General features: G+C 42.0%; 1 protein-coding gene across 3 annotated transcripts in view; it reads left to right on the top strand.

Moving 5' to 3' along the window:
- IFT43 (intraflagellar transport 43) overlaps positions 1–21237 on the top strand; it is a 98872-nt gene that overhangs the window by 7182 nt on the left and 70453 nt on the right. The gene's annotated exons all lie outside the window — the stretch shown is intronic.

The raw sequence follows: 21237 nt of genomic DNA, 5'->3' as shown, positions 1-21237 counted from the left end.
GACCTTCCAGTCACAGTCTCCTGAGTAGCTGGGACCACAGACATGCACCACCACACCTGGCTAATTTTTCTTTTTCTTTTTTTATAGAGATGAAGTCTTGTTATGTTGCCCAGGCCGGTCTCAAACTCCTGGTCTCAAGCAATCCTCCCACCTTGGCTTCCCAAAGTGCTGGGATTACAGGTGTGAGCACCACACCCAACCCGGAGCAGAGGTTTTGTGCTTTCTAGTTGCAGCAGGCATTTCTTATGAATAGTATGTTAAAGCACAGGCCTAGGGCTTATACCAGCCTGGGTTGAAATCCTTTCCCTGTCATACATTAGTTTCTATGATACTGAGCAAGTTAATCTTGCTAAGCCTCATTTTCCTGTTGGTGAAACAGGGATAATATTCCATACTTCATAGGATGGCTAGAAAGAAAAAGTGATATAACCCTTAACCCAGTCTGACAAACAAATGCTCAGTATGTTGCCAACTATTATTATTTCTCTAGAACTTGGGTGGTCTTTTTATTCCACCTTAACTTTCTCTACTGAGGTTGAAAGCTAGCAGCTTTCAGGCAGAATTTGACCTGTAGTCATGTTTTATTTGATCCATACAGGGTTAAGAATTTTAAAATTTGGTTCACATTTATAAATTAGGAAATGTAATATGGAAATGCAGATTTGGGGCTTCTCTTTAAAATCAGAAGTCCTGGCACACTGAGAATGCTGGATTGGCATTCCCACATGGCAGCAATTGGCTGGAGCTGCAGCTGATGGTAGCTTACATGCATCCATCCTTCTTCAGTTCACTGCTTAGTACTTTGATATACCTGCTCAGATTTACTCACGTTTGATCTGCCCGGCTCCCATTTCCATTTGAGTTTAAAACTCCTGTCTTGTAGGTTGGATTGATTTTCACGTGGCCTCTTCTATCTATTAGTATTGAATTTGGCTGCCTGTAACAGAAACAACTCCAGTACTTGAATGAAACAGGAGCAATTTTTCTTTCACATAGCAACGAGTCCAGTGGTGGGCAGGGCAGAGTGAGTGTCATCCTAGAGCATGCCCTGTGTTACTCTAGCCCCTTCCAGCTTCCTACTCTGCTATCTGGAGCTTGTGACTTTTGTTCTCATGGCAGCAAGATGGCTGGTCCTTCTCCTGGGATTAGATATGCATTCTAGGTGGGAAAAGAGGGAATAATTGAAGAGTTCAAGGTGCATGCCAGTAAGAAGGGTGTACCCCTTCTCATCAGGAAAATAGTAGCCAGAGACCTCACTAAGGAGACTTCTAGTTGCATTTCATTGGTCAGAACTGGATCTTACTGTCATACTCTAAGTTTCAAGGGAATTTTTAATGGGCACATTATCACACCACAGCATCAGGTTTCTTGGTAAGGGAGGTGAGGAGAATGGCTTTTAATTAAGGAGTTCAAAAATGACATGTCAATTTAAAACAAATAGAAGACTTTTTTTTTTTTTTTTGGTAGCCCTGGGTATGAAAAGAAAGAATGATTTTTAGTAGCTTAAAAAAAAATCTACATTCTTCTCCAGTTTCTAATTTGGAGTTGAGTGAAAAATTGTCTGCCCTAAGTTCCAGGATATCTGATTGAGTGGCCTGTGTGGACTCTCTTCTTGATCTTGTCCTTCTTCTGATTGTCACCATAACCACTTAGGACATGGTGCCAGTAGGATGCCTGTGGTTCGGTCCAGGTAATTAAACTCTTCTTCCTGCTCTGAGAGAAGAGGAAAAGTCTCTTTGTTTGCTTCGTCATTGGGTAAATTTCAAATCACTTAACTGTCTAATTTTAAAATTTACCAGAAAGATGAACTCTTTGTGTAATTTTACTAGTGTGGAGTAGATTGGAATTGTGCCTACTTTTTTAGGGTTGTTGTGAAGATCAAATTAGGTAATGCATGTAAAGTACCTAGCACAGTATCCGGCACATAGAACTCCCTCAAGAAATGGTAAGTACTAAGAAAGCTGATGACTGTATTTTTTTTGGGCCAGTGGGGGTTGGGATTCACCTGTTGCAAATCAGGCTTGGATCACCAGAAGTGTGGCTCAGCTAGCAGTTCAGGTTGGAATGATAGGTATTGAGGATTTTGCTGGAAGATAGTTCTATGATGAGTGTTTATGTCTGTGATGTATAACTTTCTCTTTGTGGGGATAGGTCTGAGAGTTAAGCTAGATTTCTCTGCCTTCACCTTCACCTTCTATTGATTCAAATGATTGTACCCTTACAGAATTCTTTCAAGGACAGACCCAGACACTTTCTACCAAAAAGTTACATTCTGCTGAATCTGGGCAAAAGTAATCTTTGGCAAAACCTCTCCAGGGCTAGCTCATCTTTTGTTTGAGCATTTCTCGCTGGGATCTAGACCTCTTTTTGGCTTAGCTTTCATTTTGTGGATTGTCTAAGTTAATAATCATCATCTTAGCTTACACTGGAACAGTTGCTAGCTATCTGTTAATTACATGCAATGTCCTAGTCGAGCCTCGTGGTCACTCTTGAAGAAGGTAGTCTTAGCATCACATTGTGCATGTGAGGACATGGGGACTTTGAGAGTCTGGGTAACTCGTCAGAAGCATTCACCTAATCTGTGACTCTAGTAGAGTCTTTCTGACTTACTCAGGTGCCTAACTTCTCCTATCTGCTAGATGGGAAGAAGCATGGACCTCCGAGCAGAGAAGAGGATTTTGGAGAGGGCAGAGAGACTTAGGGTTATTCCCTTGGGGTCCTTTTGGAATGGGAGTAAGTTCTCACTTTGGTCATCCTTATTCGTTCAGTAGTCTAGAGAAGTGTTGGAGTGTTGGAGTCACAGCTGTTCCCTTTCTCTCCCCCCATCCCCTTACTGTTCCTCTGAGGACACAGAACTGAAAGTTAGCCAGATTCCCTCGCAGGAATCTGAGAAATGCTGCTGGGCTCATGTTCCCAAATTAGGCCAATTTCCTCATCCCCCAGCAGCCTCACTCGGCCGGAGCTCCCTTGGCACTTTACATTACGTCTCTCACCCTCCGCCTGTCCCCTTACTGGTCTGCCAGCCACCAGTTATTTTCAGCCCAATAGGGTTATCTGCTGACCCTTTTTGGTGACATTTTTCCTCTTTCTCACAAAAATAACTCTCCTGATTGGTCACATTTTCCAGCCTTTCTCTTAGCTGCTCTCCAATCGGCTGGATTGAATGATGCTTCTGATAACGTTGCCGAAGAGGGATGCAGGGAATTTGATATGGAGTTGTTCATAAGGAATGTGTTTTCCACACTTCATATTTATGTCATGCTTTGCGTGCTTTGGTTTTGAACTCTCCCTTGGGGTGTGCAGATGTGCATCGCTGACCCATCCCTGGGGCCGGCCGCTGTGTGGGAGGGAATGTCGTCTCAGGGTAGAGCCTGCAATTGGAAATTAGCATCTTGAGATTCTCCACTAGCACTGGCCCTGGCTTTGTCAAAGGCTCTTAAAGTATCCCAGGAAAACATGCTTTCTTGCTGACTTCTGTGAGACCCAGAGTGCAAGTTGGTGCTCAAAGAGCACTTTTAGATTCTCCTCCTCACCTATGATGGGGAGGTAAATGAGAAATATATGTCAAGAGCTTAGCCCAGTGCACCATAAGTCCTCTGTTGTTTTCATTTTCTATGTAATCTGAGAAGCAGAAAAGATGATCATTTTATCTTTAATCACAGCTCTGCCAGTTACTAGGTGTATATCCTGGGTGTGTTACTTAACCTCTCTAAGCCAGTTTCTTCATCTCTTGAATGGAGATGATAGTAATACCTATCTCATTGGGTTATTGGTGGATTAAATAAAATATACAAAGCTCTTAGAGCAGTGCCCAACACTTGCTAACTATTACTGTCCTTATCTGTGTCACAGGAGAATTAGGATGTATCATCAGTTTATCCTGAATTACAGTTCTATCCATACAGAGATACACATATTTCATAGACTAACAACTGGCCCTTATGGCAAAGAAACATTTGAGTGAGGAATCCTTTTGGCAAGAATTCTTTGTGCCACTTGAAACCCATTTTATTTGTCCCTTGTAGTAGCATTTCTGCCTATGCCATTGGCCAGTTGTTTGCCAACACCTTTCCATCAACAAAATGCAACCCTGTGTCTGGAGGTTGACAGTCTTTCCAAAGAATAATCCATTATTACTGACTGATATCATTTTGTTCTGGGGGCAGATGACTGGAAAATGAGGAGGGCAGGAGTGACCTTGGTGACCTCATTTACCTTGGATAAAAGGAAATATTTATTCATTTATGAAACTTGATTGGGAGCGTTCCATGTGCCAGATATTGTGCTTGGAGCTTGAAATACAGTGATTGGTTCCAGACATACCCCCTGCCTTCTAGAACTTTGACCTAGGGGCCTGCAGAGAAGTGTCAGGTAGAGGTGATTATAGAAGATACGAGAGTACCCACATTGAGCCCATTTTCTTCTCAAGGGATGTCCAAAAAAGTGGTCCAGGAAGAAATCATGTTTGAGCTGAGACTTAAACGATGAGTGGAAATTAGCCAAGAGAAGACGGGGAAGAATATTCCAGGTAGAGGGATGAGCATGAGCCAAGTTCTGGAGACAAGGGAGCGAGCATGGCATGTTGGATTTGTGAGTGGAGCAGTTGACCATTCAGGTGATAGAGGGTGGTTATAGGTGACTTTGTATTTGAAACCAGCCCTTTTGCCTTCCTTGACAAATGAACCAAGTGTCTGAAAACCATCCCTTTTGCCTTTTCACAAATGACCCGTATGAGGTCAATGACACTGAAATAATTGGTAATGTTATGAGAGCTAAACAGTGAGCTTTCAGTATTTTTAGCCTTGTCTTTTATTGCTGCATCTTCATTGCAGCCACTATACCTTTCTCTATGCATTTTGTTTGCTGGTCAAGAAAATCTCTGAGGTGTACATGAGGATTTCAGATTCTATTGTAATGTTGGAATTTACTGTGACTCCTTTCTGGAGTAAATAGATTACTGGTTGTGTTCAGAAGTCTTTTTTTGGTATGTGAAACTTTTCATGGGAATGATAACCTTTGTTGTAATGAGAATTGACTTCTATTTAGGCAAAGTGCCCAGAGACTTGACAGGATCCATGGCTGTCAATAGAATTCTGTTTGAAAAGAAAAGTGTGTGTTTGGGGTGGGGAGTGGTGGTAGGGAAATTAGAGAAATGATTTGAGCCACTGTCATCCCACCTGGGCTTCAATAGTTGCCTCATAACTGGTCCCTCCTCTTTTTTTTTTTTTTTTTTTTTTTTTATTCTTGCTCTGTCACACAGGCTGGAGTGCAGTGGCATGATCTCGGCTCACTGCAACACCTTTCTCCCTGGTTCAAGTGATTCTCCTGCCTCAGCCTCCCGAGTAGCCGAGATTACAGGCATGCGCCACCATGCCTGGCTGATTTTTGTATGTTTAATAGAGAGTGGGTTTCACCATGTTGGCCAGGGTGGTCTGGATCTCCTGATCTCATGATCTGCCCACCTCAGCCTCCCAAAGTGCTGGGATTACAGCCGTGAGCCGCTGCACCCGGCTGGTCCCTCCTCTTATATTCCCATGGTCCTGCAATTTAGCTAGAGTGGTCTTGTAAAAATGTGTCATCAGTCATTTCACAGTCAGACCCTTTAATGGATACTCACTGCACTTAAGATTTAAAACAAAAACAAAAACAAAAACAACCCAAATCCTTAACTTAGCCCTGTATGATCTGGGTCTGCATGGCCAGCCTCATTTTACACCTGTCAGCTGTTACAGCTGTGCTGGGCTCCTTACCATGCCTCTTTAGTTCCCTACTTCTTATGATGTCTAGTTCCCTAGAGTAATTCCCTGTAATAGTAGAGTTTTACCGACTAGAATAGAAAGAATCCTTCTCTGCAATATCTACCCCTAGTCATCGTTGGGCTGACTACTCTTCTTATCCTTTGACTTGAGTATCACTCCTTCAAAAAATAGTACTCTTTGATTTAAGTGATTTGATTTATTATATGCTCTTGTTTCTTTCTTTTTTTTTTTTCACATTTTCCCCATCACTTCAATCACAGTTTATAATCATGTTTGTATCACTTCAATCTTATCACAGTTTGTAATAAGGACACAATGTTTGTGTCCTTATTTAGTCCCATCTCCCTGACCAATTGCAAGCTGCAAAAGTGCCTGTTCTGCCCCCTGGAGACTGGCACTTTGCAGGGCCTCGGTAAGTGCTGGTTAAATGAATCCTCAGGTGTGAGGAGTGGGGGATGATGTATTCAACTGGCAGGAAATGCCCAAGAGGCTTCGATGTGTGGAATTTGTGTATATCAGGCTCTGGGCTGGAGCTGGAGATTTGGAAGTCCTTAGCATTGAGGTGGCAAATGGAAGCCCAACTCTCTAAGAGAGAGTTTTAGAGGAAGAGGAGAGGGCTTCTGACGGAAGTGGAGGAACAGACAGAAGCTGAGGAACACTCACGTTTAGGAAACACACAGCCAAAAAATCGCTTACCAAAAGAAATTCAGGAGTGATGGCCAGAGAGGCGAGAGAAACCAAGCACCTGTGGTGTCCAGAAGCCAAGATAAGTGAGAGTGTCATGAAGGAGTGAGGGGTCAGCAGTGTTTGATGCTTCCGAGAGGGTCCAGGAAGGCAAGACCTGAGCACGTTCTATTAGATTTAGCAGCAGGGGTTCGTGCAATTTCAGGGAGCAATCAGAGAGGGAGCCACACGCGCTTGGCACAGTACATCCTGAGTGGGTTCTCAGTAAACGTTTATTGAAATAATTTAGTGAATAGGCTACAACATATACTCTAGAGCTTAAGCAATCCTCCCGCCTCAGCCTGCGAGTAGCTGGAACTATGGGCATGCACTACCAAGCCCAGCTAATTTGTTTTTATTTTTATTTTTTGTACAGGCAGAGTCATGGTATGTTGCTCAGGATGGTCTTGAACTCCTGCCTTAAGCAGTCCTCCCACCTTGGTCTCCCAAAGCTCTGGGTTTATAGGCATGAGCCACCGTGCCTGGCTCTGACATCTCTTTCTTTATTCTTTCCTCTCTCTTATTGAGCTTCCTCTGTTTTTCCTGCATCTCTTTTTGTTTGTCCTTTTAACCAGTGATAACGAAGAACTCCAACTCCCATACTTCATTTTGCTTTGCCTGTTCATTTGTGTGTGTGTGTGTGTGTGTGTGTGTGTGTGTTTTTTTTTTTTTTTTTGTACAGACATGATCCTACTGTGTTGCCCAGGCTGGTCTCAAACTCCTGGGCTTAAGCGATTCTACCACCTCAGGCTTCAAAATGTTGGGATTACAGACGTGAGCCATCATGCCTGGCACATTTATGTATTTTTTTATTTACATTTTATAAGTAGAATTTTATTCATTCACTTTTTTACCCTACGTTTAATATACACTTTCTTATACAAAAATGAATAAGAAAACTTCATGTTCTAGTTGGGGAACCATACACCTAGACCAAAAATTATAATTCTGAAGTAGTATCTGAGAACGGGAACCCGGCGGGAGCACCTCACCCTGCCTGGGAGTTAGGGAAGAGTTTCTAAGAGAGGCAGCTCTTGAAGTGGGTTGACATGAACGAGTAGGAATTTGCTAATGAGCAAGGAGGGCAAAAAGCCATTTCTGGCAGCATGCAAAGCCTGTTCTAAGGCATGCCATTGCACAGGGGCCTGAGGTTTTTAAGGCATGGTAAGACCATTTCATGTATTGGGAACATAGGCCTGGCATTCCAAGTGGAGAAATCAGAGTTTATTTTCTATGTTGTAAGGAGCCAACAAAGATTTTAAAGCAGAGAATGACATTACTGACTTTGTTTTCTAGGGAAGATGCAGCTGGCAGCTACATGGAGGATAGAGTGGGAGAGCTTATTGGCAGGGAGATCACTGGGAGGCAGTTGGAGCACTCCTCCTGAGAGCTGATGAAGGCATCAACCAAGGCAGCGTTCCCAAACTTCAGGCATTTCCCCATCATTTTTACAGTTACATTTTTACAGTTATAATACATACCACTTACATTAACTTTTCTCTTTAAATCAACTTTCCTTTTATACTTAAATGCATTTATTTTTAAAAAGAAACTTTTTCAATGGAATTATCGTTTGTGATATTTTTATTTTTCTTAGTATACATAACTGGCAATAAAGGTTCATCTGTTTTCCTTTTCCAGGCATCTCACTAGTGGCATATGTGCCTTACTTTGGGAAACAATAAACAAAAGCCTGGCAGAGGCGGATAAAGAGAAGGGGTCAGTTACAAGAGACCTGTTTGAGGATGTGGTAACAGATTGGCTGTTGGAAGTAGCAGAGAGGATAGTCTGGAGCTGAGCCCACGTGTGGCTGAAAAGACTGTATGGATAATGACATTTTTGAGACTGAGAATTTAAGAGTCTCAGCAGTTGGGGAGCAAGAAAGGATAATTATTTCACTTTGGGACAGGTTGAATTTGAGTTGCCTTCAGGATTTTCAAAGAAGCCTGCCAAGATGAAAATTTGGTATGGAGCTTAAGAGAGAATGTTGGAAACTAGTGATAACAGATGTGGGAGTGATCAGCATATATTCTGGGGTCTCTGTGAAGAACCTATCGCATGAACTCCCAATTCCTTTTTTGACATCCAGACCCTTCAGTATCTCCAAGTGCAAAAACATTTTCATTAGAGAAGCGGTATGATTGGGTTTGCATTTTAGAAAGAGCACTTTGGCAACAATTGCACAAGGATAGGTCCAGGTTTTGTGAGTCCTGAAGCTTATGCAATTTGGAGGCCTTCTTTAAGAAAAACAATTCAAAATTATAGATTCAAAATCAGGTATGAAAGCAAATACTTATAATTGGAAAAGAAATCATAGCTGAGTTACTGGAGTCTTTGATATTCAGATGCCTTTCTTCAGAGATCTTACTAGGCAATTTACTGGAAATACATAGAAATGCCTCCTGATTGAAACCTAGCTTCCCCTCACTATTGAGAACTCTCTGTAGCTCTCAGGGGCCCATGCAGGTATGGAATATAGATTTGAGGCAGGTGAGACTGGAAGCAAGGAGACCAGGTAGGACCCTGCTGAGGGAAGGCAGAATATGCATTTGTTAAGCCTTAAGTTGCATGGTTGCGCAGTTTTATCCAGCACCCCTATGCAGGTTGGGTCTTGACACAGTGGAAGCAGGTGGTTGGCTTGATTTAGGCTTTAGGGGGGTGTCTTAGTCTGTTTTATGCTGCTCTAACAGAATACCACAGAGTGGAGTGGATAATTTTTGAAGAAGCTAGGAAGTCCAAGATCAATGTGCTGGCCTCTAGTGAGGGCCTCTGGTGAGGACCTTTGGTGAAGGCTTTTTTGCTGAGTAATCCCATGGCACAAAGTGGGAGGGCAAGAGGGCATATGAGAGATAGAGGCAAAAAGGAGCTTGTCCTTTTTGTCCTTCTATAAGGGACCCACTCTAGTGATAATGACATTAATCCATTCATTAGGGCAGAAGTTCTCATGGCTTAACCACCTCTTACAGGTCCCACATCGTGGCCAGGCATGGTAGCTCACATCCCCAGCACTTTGGGAGGCTGAGGTGGGCAGATCTCCTGAGGTCGGGAGTTCTAGATCAGCCTGGCCAATGTTGTAAAACTCCATCTCTACTAAAAATACAAAATTAGCTGGGCGTGGTGGTGCACGCCTGTAATCCCAGCTACTCAGGAGGCAGAGGCAGGAGAATTGCTTGAACTCGGGAGGCGGGGGTTGCAGTGAGCCGAGATCAGCCACTGCACTCCAGGCTGGACGACAGAGCAAGACTCCATCTCAAAAACAAAATTATCCAGGCATGGTGGCACTTGCCTGTAATCCCAGCTATTTGGGAGGCTGAGGCAAGAGAATAACTTGAACCTGGGAGGTGGAGGTTGCAGTGAGCCAAGATCATGCCATTGCACTCCAGCCTGGGCAACAAGGGCCAAACTCCATCTCTAAAAACTGTATATATATTCCACATATTAATACTGTTACAATGGCAATTAAATTTCAACCTGAGTTTTGAAGGGGACATTCTAGCCATAGCAAGGGGAAGTGTGGTAAGAGACAAGGTGGGGTGGCATGATGTCATAGACCTTGGGAAAGAGCTAGGTTGATAGGTAAAGAAGTGACACCAAGAAGGAAGTTGTTAGATAAGAAGGGAAGGAGGGGACTGGATATTTCAGAGCTGGAGCAGGTCCAGTTTTGACTGGAGTTTAAAAAACTAGCAAGGCCACTGGCATTTAAAGGGTCTGGGAACCATGAGGCTAAACATTAGAATTGTTCATATGAACACTGACTTTGCTCAAAATAATGAGAATAGTTGTGGAGAGGAGCCAAATACCCAAATTTTTTGTCAGTGTGTGCTCAGGGGATTGTTAGTGACAGGAATGAAGAAGGAGAGAGGTGGCGTAGCTGAATGGTATGAGTTTTGAAAGAAGTATTTCATAATAATTTGGAAGAGTAACGGTCTAGAGGAACTTTGGGGAATGAAAGAGGAAAATTGTCTTGGGACTTGGGTTTGTGGGGTTTTAAAGAATGAGCAGGCTCCACTTGAAAGAGCTACAAGAGCAATGAAGTCCATGGGGGAAAGCCATGGTTTAGGAGAGCCAAGGAGATGGAGAGAGTGTGCTATGAATTTAGAATATCTCATCTTCTTAGAAACCATAAGATTGTGATCAGAAAGCTTCATTGAAATCATTAGCTAGGCTAGATTTCTTCTTATTATGTGATACGTCAATAATTACTGAGAAGGAGCAGAATGCTTGTAAAATATTCTTAAAATAATGATACTTTACAGAAAAAGGGTCCTGACTGATGTTGAATGTCATTGGTGATAGACTGAAACATTTCTGGTCACATGCCTTTACCCAGTATAATAGAGAGTTATGTCACTGTGTTTAGCCCATTGCTTTTATGTTCCATTTTAATTCCTTCATTGGCTTTTAAGTGTAGTTTTTTATACTTTTTTTTTGTGCTTCCTCTGTTTTTCCTTCACTATTTCTCTTTTTCCTGCATCTCTTTTTGTTTGTCCGCTTAACCAAAGGTAAGGAAGAACTCCAATCCCTATACTCCATTTTGCTTTGGCCATTTGTGTGTGTGTGTGTGTGTGTGTGTGTGTGTGTGTGTGTGTGTGTTTATTTATTTACTTTAATTTTCTGTAGAGACACAATCTCACTGTGTTGCCCAGGCTGGTCTTGAACTTCTGACCTCAGGTGATCCACCCACCTCAGCCTCCCAAAGTGCTGGGATTACAGGTGTGAGCAACCATGCCTGGCCAAGATGTGGAATCTGTAAGAGGTGGTTAAGCCATGATGCTCTAAGATTTAAAATATATATCCTTATCACTGGTTACATAGAGTTAATGTTATACCATGGCGTGTGCAGTGGCTCATGCCTGTAATCCCAGCACTTTGGGAGGCCAAGGCAGGTGTATCACCTGAGGTCAGGAGTTTGAGACCAGCCTGGCCAACATGATGAAACCCCGTCTCTACTAAAAATACAAAAATTAGCTGGGCATGGTGGCAGTTGCCTGTAATCCTAGCTATTTGGGAGGCTGAGGCAGGAGAATCACTTGAACTGGGATCTGGGAGGCAGATGTTGCAGTGAATCCAGATCACGCCACTACACTCCAACCTGGGCTACAGAGCAGGGCTACAGAGTGAGACTCTGTTTCAAAAAAAAAAAAACATTATACCACTGTATATAAAATGTGAGACCCTTGCAGCCATGTGAGTCCATTTGTCTCTCCAGTCCTTTGTGCTTTTAATAGCATATATTTTAAAACTACTTATGTTAAGAACTCTGCAATACAGTTTGTTGGGTTTTTTGTTTTGTTTTGTTTTTGAGACAGAGTTTCACTCTGTTGCCCAGACTGGAGTGCAGTGGCACGATCTCAGCTCACTGCAACCTCCACATCCCAGTTCAAGCAATTTTCCTGCCTCAGCCTCCCAAGTAGCAGGGATTACAGGTGCCCGCCCCCACACCCAGCTAATTTTTTTATTTTTAGTAGAGATGGGATTTCATTATATTGGCCAGGCTAGTCTCGACCTCCTGACCTCAAGTGATCCGCCTGCCTCGGCCTCCCAAAGTGCTGGGATTACAGGTATGAGCCACCACACCCGACTGTGGTATAATATTAACTCTATGTAACCAGTGATAAGGCCACCACCCTTGGCCCAGTTTTGTCATTTTACTTTAAGCGTTGTTATTTAGAAAAATTCTGCCTTTTTTGTTGTTCTTTATTTCTTCTAGTAGCTCCCAGTTTCCATCTAGTGTCCTCTGGCCATTTTTTTCCCCTGATTGTTCTGTATATAAGTCTTTTCTCCTCCCTCTGGCTGCTTTAAAGATTTTGTTTTTATACTTGCTTTTTAGCACTTTGATTATGATGTGACTGGGTATCATTTTCTTTGTATGTATTCTGTTTAGGATTTGCTAAGGTTTGCACATCTGAAAGTTGATATTTGTTACTCAAATTTGGGAAGTTTTAGGTCATTACTTTTTAAAATATCTATTCTGCCCCATTTTCTCTCTCTTTGTTCCTGGGACTCTAGTTGCATAAGTGTTAGACTGGTTGATATTGTTCTGTAACTTTGTCCTGTGTTTTTTGTTCCTGAAACCTTATTAATTTTTTTCCCATCTTTTGTCCTTTTTGTTCTTCAGATTGGGTGTTTTCTGTTGGTCTGTCTTCAAGTTCACTGATGATTTTTACTGTTGTGTTCAAACTGCTGTTAAGCCCAACGGATTTTTTTCATTTTGGGCATTTTACTTTTAAATTAGAGATTTCCATTTATTTTTTCCCATCTGTTTTTTTTCCTACATAGCTTCTGTTTCCTAGATTTCCCATCTGTTCTTTCATTATGGCCGTCTTTTCCCATAAGTCCTTGAACATATTTATATAGCTGCTTTAAAGTCCTTGTCTTTTAATTCTAACATCTGGGTCATCTTGGGGTCAGTTTTTATTGTCTACTTTTTCTTCTGACTATGGGTCACATTTTCCTGCTTCTTCATATGTCTAGTAATTTTTGTTTGTACAGAAGGCATTGTAGATGGAAAATTACAGAAACTCTGGAATTACCTTCCTCTGTAAAGTATTTATTTGTGTTTTAGTAAGCAGTTAAACTATTTGTGGATCACCTTAAACTTGTGGGAACTTGGTTTTGGATTGTAGTAGGTTGGGCCTGTTTTGGTTTTGCCCTTTGTCCTAGAGCAAATCCCATAGTCCTGGTACATGGTCTGTACTCCTAAGATGGCCCTTCTGGGTTTTCAGTGAGAGACCCAGTGCTTGTACCAAGCACCTCTAACTTTGTGGAATTGAAACTCCGAACTTAACCAGTGATAACGAAGAACTCCAACCCCTATACTCCATATATATGCTTCTTCATATGTATTGTCATTTTTGTTTGTACAGAAGGCATTGTACAAACAAATGCAGCAGCTAAAATCTCATCTCTACCCAGCTTTTTATTATCCTTTCAGCAGTTGCTTTTCACTGGGTTTCTTGGCATTTCCTTTATGCATGTACAATTCAGGTATTGACTAAGAATTTTAGAGAAGTTTGTGTACATATTTGGGGGCTCCTTCCTTCTCAGGATTTCCCCCTATGTCTAGCCACTCTAGCAGCCCTAAGCTTTGTTCTTAAAGCCAGTAAAATTGCAGCTTTCTGCTGGAGTTCCAGCTACCCAGTTGCTGTACAGACCGAGTGCACTCACACTCAGAGAATCTAATTGAGCATAGATTTTTACCAGTCCAGTTATATTATTTCAAGGATAAAATCTCCTCCAGTTTCTGCCTGCTTTTGTTTGCCCTCCATATCTTCTATATGTTTTGTCCAAAGTTGTAATTATTATCTGTGTGAAAATTAGTTGAATACAAACTACTCTCTCATTATGTGCCAACTGCTTTTGGACTGTTTCAACATACACTATCAGGTGATATTATTGGTGAGAAAAGAATGAGAGGGGTTGCTGCAGAGACAGATTGTGTCCGTTTCCTCTTGGGACTAATGACAAGGAAGTTCTGATACATTAGCTATTGAGACAGAAACTGTTCTAACACCAGTGGTGCACTTGGAAGCAATAACCAGAAACATGGGTATGAAAGAGGCCCAGAGACCAGAGATAAGTCACCAGAATACAAGTGTTCATCCATGCAGATGCTGTGCTGAGCACTAGGAAAGGTTAATCTAAAAGGGTTCTAGAGTTAGAAAGGTTGGCAATGTGCTATTTAAAGGGCAGAAGTGGGGAGGGTCTTTCTGTACAGCCTCAAGCTGGGTAGGAAAATTTATGGATTAAGTGACTGTTCCTAGGTCCTGCATTTCATGTTAGGCCATTGTCAGCTGAGGTAGTAGAGGAACCGGCCTTCAGCCTTGCTCGTTTGAGAAAGGGTGGGAAGAGAACCTGAGAAATTAACCTGGGGTTTGGACTGATAAGCTGAAAAAGAGACTGTAGCATGTTTTCTCACTGGTATATGCGTAAGGAAATTTTTACTGACGGGAGAAATCCAAGAACAATGTAGTAAGTTTTTCATAAACTAAATTTATTCCATTTAAAGGACGATTTCTTATCCTGGTTTGTGTCTGCTCTAATCTTGGGGAGATTAGAAAGGTCCATTGTTTAATGAAAAGATGGAGAGAAGAAATGGTTTACAAAAAATGTCCTTAACAAAATTAAAAGCTGTTAAGCTGTACTGCCAATACACACAAACAGAAATTTGCTTTTTGAAATATTGACAGTCCATGAAATCCAGAAGTTTGGGAAACAGTTCTAAGTTTAAAAAATATTTTTTTAGGATTACTGGGGACACTTTTTTTTGGGGGGGTGACAGAGTCTAACTCTGTTGCCTAGGCTGAAGTGCAGTGGTGAGATCATCGCTCACTGCAGCCTCTATCTCCTAGGCTCAAGCAATCCTCCTAGATCAGCCGCCTGAGTAGCTGGGACTAAAGACATGCGCCACAATGCCTGGCTATTTTTTTCTATTTTTTTGTAGAGACAGGGTCTCACTTTGTTGCCGAGGCTGGTCTTGAACTCCTGAAGTCAAGCAATCCTCCTGCCTTGGCCTTCCAAATTGCTGGGATTACAGGTGTGAGCCATTGTGCCTGTCCTGAGGCCACTTTTCAAATGGTACATAGTGGGGTTAGTGAAACGTGTGCTCATTTGCTAACCATGACCTTGTTCTGTGCTTATAGCGTCTTCTCCCACAACTAAATCAAGATTAAGAACTGTAGTGTGAAACCTGCAGTGTCTCTGGTCTCACCACTGTGTGACACAGAGTGGAGAATGAAGCTGGGCATTTCTTCTGTAGGTCCCACATGGTGGGGGCTGCCAGCCCATGGGTTAATGCTTCTCTCAAGCCACCCTCACTACTTTTCTATCATCACCCATGAGGAGTCTTGTGAGAGATCAGGTTTCCTAAAGCATCAAGGTTACAGCGTGCTTCTACTGCTCTCAACTTGCTCCAAGTTATTCCATCCTGGATTTGGTTGAAGTAGCAAGTCTAGACTGTGCTTATACAAAGTCAGTAAGTCATGTGCCAGGAGGGGTTGCTTCTTAGAGTGTTGGGAATTTACACCTTCAATATTACGCACATTTCTGGCTACACACATGCTGGGTTAATTTTATCAAACGGAAGGGAGTTAAGAGAATGACACAAATGTATAGGTTTTGATTTATGATGAATGTTGAAAAGAATGTTTATGTTGGCTGAATGGCAAAAAGTACAGGGGAATGGGGCATGTTTTTGTAAGTGTCTGAAAGGTGTATAGACCCAAGAAGAGGAAGAAGAGAGCTGATTTAGGATGACCCAGAAGGATGTAATTGAGATTAAGAAGATGCCATCCAAGGTGGGAAAGTCCAGGATGAATTTCAAGAATAGTTTTCAGGGCTGAAATCTGTTCTCTTTGGATCAGCCTCTTCAACAAACTACCGGCAGCCCTATCCCATGAGTCACTTAAAGTGGGCAATTTGACGACTGTGTTTTGAGCTGTGAGATGTGGGTCTTTTTGTTATAGATTATGTGTGACAATTTGGGAAGTGCAACACCATTAGAGCATTTGCCAGACACCGTGGCTGTACTGAGCATGGCATTTATGTCTCAGTGAGCAACAGAACTGTGGTTTTCTCTTCTTGATTCAAGTGACTTTAAAAGTTCTCTCTCTCTTCAGGGAAACTTGAATAGATAATTGGATCCCTAGAATGAAATATATGCATCCCACCCCTCTCTCCCACCAAGTAAATGGCCCTATAACATCTGGCCACCAAAAACTTCCATTGTCTCAACCCTAAGCATTAAGGATTTCTCTTCTGAAGTCTGCATTTTGTTACCCTTATTATTATTTCTGAAAATGATATGGTAGCCACTATTGTTACTATTTATTAGGAGTCTACTCTGTGTCAGGGATTTTCTCCAGTGTCTACAATAGACATGGAAGGGACTTATGATCATTCTCATTTTACACATGAGGAAAGGGAGGCTCAGTGCAGATATCATGAGCCCAAGGCTGCCCAGCTAGAAAGAGACAGTTCTAGAATTTGAACCCAGGATTGTCCCTCCTTCCTGCTCCCTCTTCCTTTCCTTTTCTGCCTCCCTCTCCCCACCTTTAAAACTATGGCTTTTCCCTTTTGCTTCCTTGTGGCAAAATCACATGTCCCCCTTGATTCAGTCCCTCCTTCTTCAAAGCTCCCCCACTGTTGGTATAAGGAAAATATCTTGTAGTATGCAGTAAAGACACAGCTATTTTCCAAGTGCAAAGGTTTATACGGAACGCAGCGTAACACAGCGTGGCACAGTGTTCAGGCTGTTATTAATATGATTTTGGCATCACTTTTTAATTCTGACTTTGCCCTTAACCCTTCCCTCAATCTAATCCTTGACTTGCCTCATTAAAGTGGGAAGGATTAGAGCATGCTATTTTTCTGGACCTCCTATCTTATTGAGCATTTGGAAAATAAATGAAAGAGGTGGTCCTTTCGGTTTGGTCTTGTCAGGTCTTATATTTGTATTATCTGTCTGGATGGCATGGATCTAGTCTTTCTTATTGGGGTCTTTGTTTCACCCCAGATTGGTTCTTTTCTGTGGTGGTTCTGTCTTTTCAAGCCTGTTCTAGCTGGCGTGCAACTGGCCACTAGTCAATCTTGTATCTGTCATCTGCTTCATTGCAAAGCTGGAGTATCAGACAGACCTGGGTTTGAATCCTTCTCTGTTATTTACAAATAGTATGACTTTTAACTGAGTTAATCTCTAAGCCTCAGTTTCCTTATCAGTAAACTTAGTATGTAGTAGTACCCACTTCATAATATCCTAAGATTCAGCAAATAATCCTCCTAAAGCTTTCATGTAGAATAAACCCTCAGTAGACATTGGATATTATTATTTTATCATTAACTTTGAATTTGTTAATATATTATTTCTAATTGCCTAGCTTGGCTTATCCACCATCAGTCAATTCCTTATGCTTACATATTCTCATTTCTCTCTGTGGTCTGTGTTTCTGTTTTTGTCTCTGTCCTCTTCATGCCAGCTTAAATGCATAAGTGTTTGGCATTGCTATTTACATCTGTTTTGCTTAGATACCTTCTTCCTAGGTACCTGAATTTGAATTGCTACAATTCATACACCCATAGAATCACAGAATGGTAGAAGTGGGAGGAATCATTTCTACCATGAAGAAAAACCCAGATTGTGTTGGTAGTCTGTGGTAAAGCAGGGACTAGAAGCCAGATTATTGGTGTCTCATCTAGTGTTCTTTTTTTTTTTTTTTTTGAGACAGAGTCTTGCTGTGTGCCTCAGCCTCCCAAGTAGCTGGGACTACAGGTGCACCCCACCATGCCTGGCCGCTTTTTGTATTTTTAGGAGAGGCAGGGTTGATGTTGGCCAGGCTTGTCCTGTACTCCTGACCCCAGATGATCCTCCCGCCTTGGCCTCCCAAAGTGCTGGGATTGCAGGCGTGAGCCATCGCGCCTGGCCTCTAGTATTCTTCTGCTACATTGTTTTCTTCCCCAGTTTAAGGTATATACAATTAAAATATAATCCACAGGAAGCTGGGTGGGCAGGGAGACACTTTTATCTAGAAGCACATTCCCCCATCATCTGTAGTCATGGCAGGGATCTCGAGACCCTGTGTTTGAGTGTAGACTAGTTTTCTGGTTCCCAGCATGCTAGGAATTACCAATCATTAAGTGGAGAATGTTCCATTGTTTTTCACTGAGCACATGCATTGAGGAACAACCTCCATGCTGGTACCCTCAAACGTACCAACCCTGCCTTTTTTCTCTTTTGTTAAACCAAAACTTCATGTGTCTAGTTTCTTCATCATTTCATTTTAACTTTTCATTAAAATTTGAAATATCCAGAAAAGTAGAAAAAATTAGTACAATAAACAACATACATCCATCACCTAGATTCAACTGTTACTACCATTTTGCCATATTTGCTTAAATTATAATTTAGAAAATATTTAAAAATAGAATATATGTTTAATACATAATTTTTTGCTGAATTATTTCAAAGCAAATTATAGGCATCATAACACATTAGATACTTCAGCATATATCTCAAAAAAAAGATATTTTCCTAGAAAGCCGCAAGTCTGCACCTAACAGTATGAATAATTTCCTAACACCATCTATTACCAACTCCAGATTTATTTTCCACTGTTGTCTTCAAAGTATTTTCATAGCTCTTTTGTTCACACCAGAATCCAATCAAAAATCACACAATTGTGTTTCTTTTACGTCTCTTTTAATTTAGAATAGTGCGCTAACTCCCGCACTTTTACTTTTTTTTTTTTTTTTTTAATGACGGGTTCTCATTCTGTCACCGAGGCTGGAGTGCAGTAGCGTGATCATAGCTCAGTGCAGCCTCAACCTCATGGGCTCAAGCAATCTTCTCACCTTAGCCTCCTGAGTAGCTGGTATTACAGCTGCATGTCACCACACCCGGCTAGTTATTATTATTATTGGTAGAGATGGGGTCTCACTTTGTTGCCTAGGCTGGTCTTAAACTCCTGCCCTCAGGTGATCCTTCTGCCTTAGCCTCCCAAAGTGTTGGGATTACAGTCATAAGCCATTGCACCTGGCCCACTACTATCTTTTTAAGACATTTGAAAATAATCTTCTACCAGAGTTTCCCACATCCTGGGTTTGTTTGATTTCTTTCTTCCAAGTGTCATTTTACTTATTACTTTCTCACCTGATTTCCAGTAACTGGAAATCAGATTGGAAGGCTTAATTAGATTCCAGTTGAATGTTTCAGGCAGGAAGTTTTCCTGGGTGGTGCCATGTGTTTCAGGTGGCAGCACATTACGTCCCACTGTTAATGTTGCTAAATTTGATCACTGGCTTAGGATAGTGATCGATATCTCCATTGTTAAGGAACATTTTTATCCTCTACAACTAGCACGTAAGATATGGGTTGATTCTTTGGCACTGTGAGAATCCCCAATTGCTCACCAGTCAGTCTTGCACCTAATGGCTTTAGCATCCATTGATGATCAGTTTTCTTTCTTATACGTAAAATAGAGTTTGCATTTTGATATGTCCATTTCAGCTTGAGAGAATTATGCTTATTCATAGAAATTCAATTATAAGCTTGGGTGATCCATTACCTTCTATGACCTTAAATCTGCTATGGAGAAACTCAGTTCTGTGAGGGATTACTTGTCAGACCCAGGGTTGAGGTAGGAGGAAGAAACTGGCAGAGTTGGAACTGTTCGTGGAGGACAGATTGCAGGAATCGATGCCAGCCCTGCAGCGTATGCACATACCATATAACTGTCAGCCTTGTCACTTGCCAAGCATATAAAGAACAACTTTCTTGGATCTTCTCTAAGATTGCTGGAGAAAGGAAGGGAAGTTTGTTTTTAGTCAGTAATCTGTGATTGAATGTGGGAGCTGCATTGCCCCTAGAAGCTGGAAGATGGATATGTGTACAGTCTGTAATCGATTTTGCTTAACTAAATGTCTTTCTGTTGGAATTTATGCGTGTATTTGGACTGAGTTTTGGAAACAGGTTGCAGTTTGGACTTAGAACTCCTGGCCTGATTCATATTTTGGGGTTAGGGTGGAGTTTCTCCAGGACTTCTGAGAGTGTGTGAGAAGTTTCTATCGCAGAAGGCTCCTTTTTTGGCACTGCAGCATCTTTTCTGTTTTGGCATCTTAAGAATCTGGGGGAACCATATAAAGATCAGAAACAAGTCTGGCCCTAAAGACTCCCTCTGACATGGTAATTCCAGTTATTGAATCCTAGCCCATTCGGATGAGACCATATAAAGAGGCCATTTCCTGAAATTCCCACTCTCTGCCTCTCACAGGCTCCTTTTTGTAGAAAGCTGGTATTTCAGGACTGCAACCACCAGTCACGTGCTTCCAACTCTTTACTCGCAGTCATTCCTGCCCCCTGTTTATTTTTGGAGAGAACACATTTTTGCTGCTCTTCAGGAGCTATGCAGGGTCCTGCCCCCTCCGTCCATCAGGCGGCAGCCCCAGCAGGCTGTGCTCATTTCCCACACTCGGAGACGTGACTCCAGCTTTTAAGAGAGAACACGAGAGATGCACTGCCTGAGGACTACCGTCACTTGTTCCTATTTCTGTCCCTCTTGGTGTTGCATATTTTAAGACTCTTTCTTTTTTTAAAACAAGTTTAGGGAATGTTACCTGACAATAAGTCAGCCAAAATTGGAAATCATTTTCCAGCTGTTGTCTTGGGGCTGTGCCTCTGAATTTCAGGAGGGTAATTTAAAGAATAAACTAGGACTCTTGAATTCTAGGATCAGGCCTTCTCTTCTTTCTGGCTTTTAAGTTTGTTTGAGCTGTAATCACTCTCTTCCGTGTAGTTTCTTCCTCTCCTCCTTAACACAGGGACAGAAAATAGATATCTTCCAAAGTGCTAACTCAAACAGATGACTCCCCAAGTGCTTGGTCAAGGAGGGTTCCTGAGTTGAGGGGCTCTAGGAAAAAAATGCCACTACTGTCTTATCCTACCTGAAGATGAAGTTTTTAGCTTCAGTGACGGAGCAGGAGTATATTCTTTTTCCTGTAAATGCGTAGGCCATTAGGTAGAGAACTCAGACTCACAACATTTGAAGAAAAAAATAAATCATGCTTTTGTGTCTCCTCTGGCTCTACCTAGACCTGATGGGAAGGACCCCTGGTCCAAATGGAAAGATCTGTGAATAAAGGGCAGGGACTGGAGCTCTGACAGTTGAGCCGGTGAGAGCACTCATACCCCCACAGGCTCCCCAGCATCTAATCTGTCACTTCTGGGAAGGGAAGGCCAGCAGTTCTGGCAGCTGGTCATAAAAGC

Source organism: Cebus imitator, unplaced genomic scaffold, assembly GCF_001604975.1.
Source record: "Cebus imitator isolate Cc_AM_T3 unplaced genomic scaffold, Cebus_imitator-1.0 Scaffold54, whole genome shotgun sequence".
Lineage (NCBI taxonomy): Eukaryota > Metazoa > Chordata > Mammalia > Primates > Cebidae > Cebus > Cebus imitator.
The sequence above is the reverse complement of the archived record's forward strand: the minus strand, read 5'-3'. Positions and strand labels throughout refer to the sequence as shown.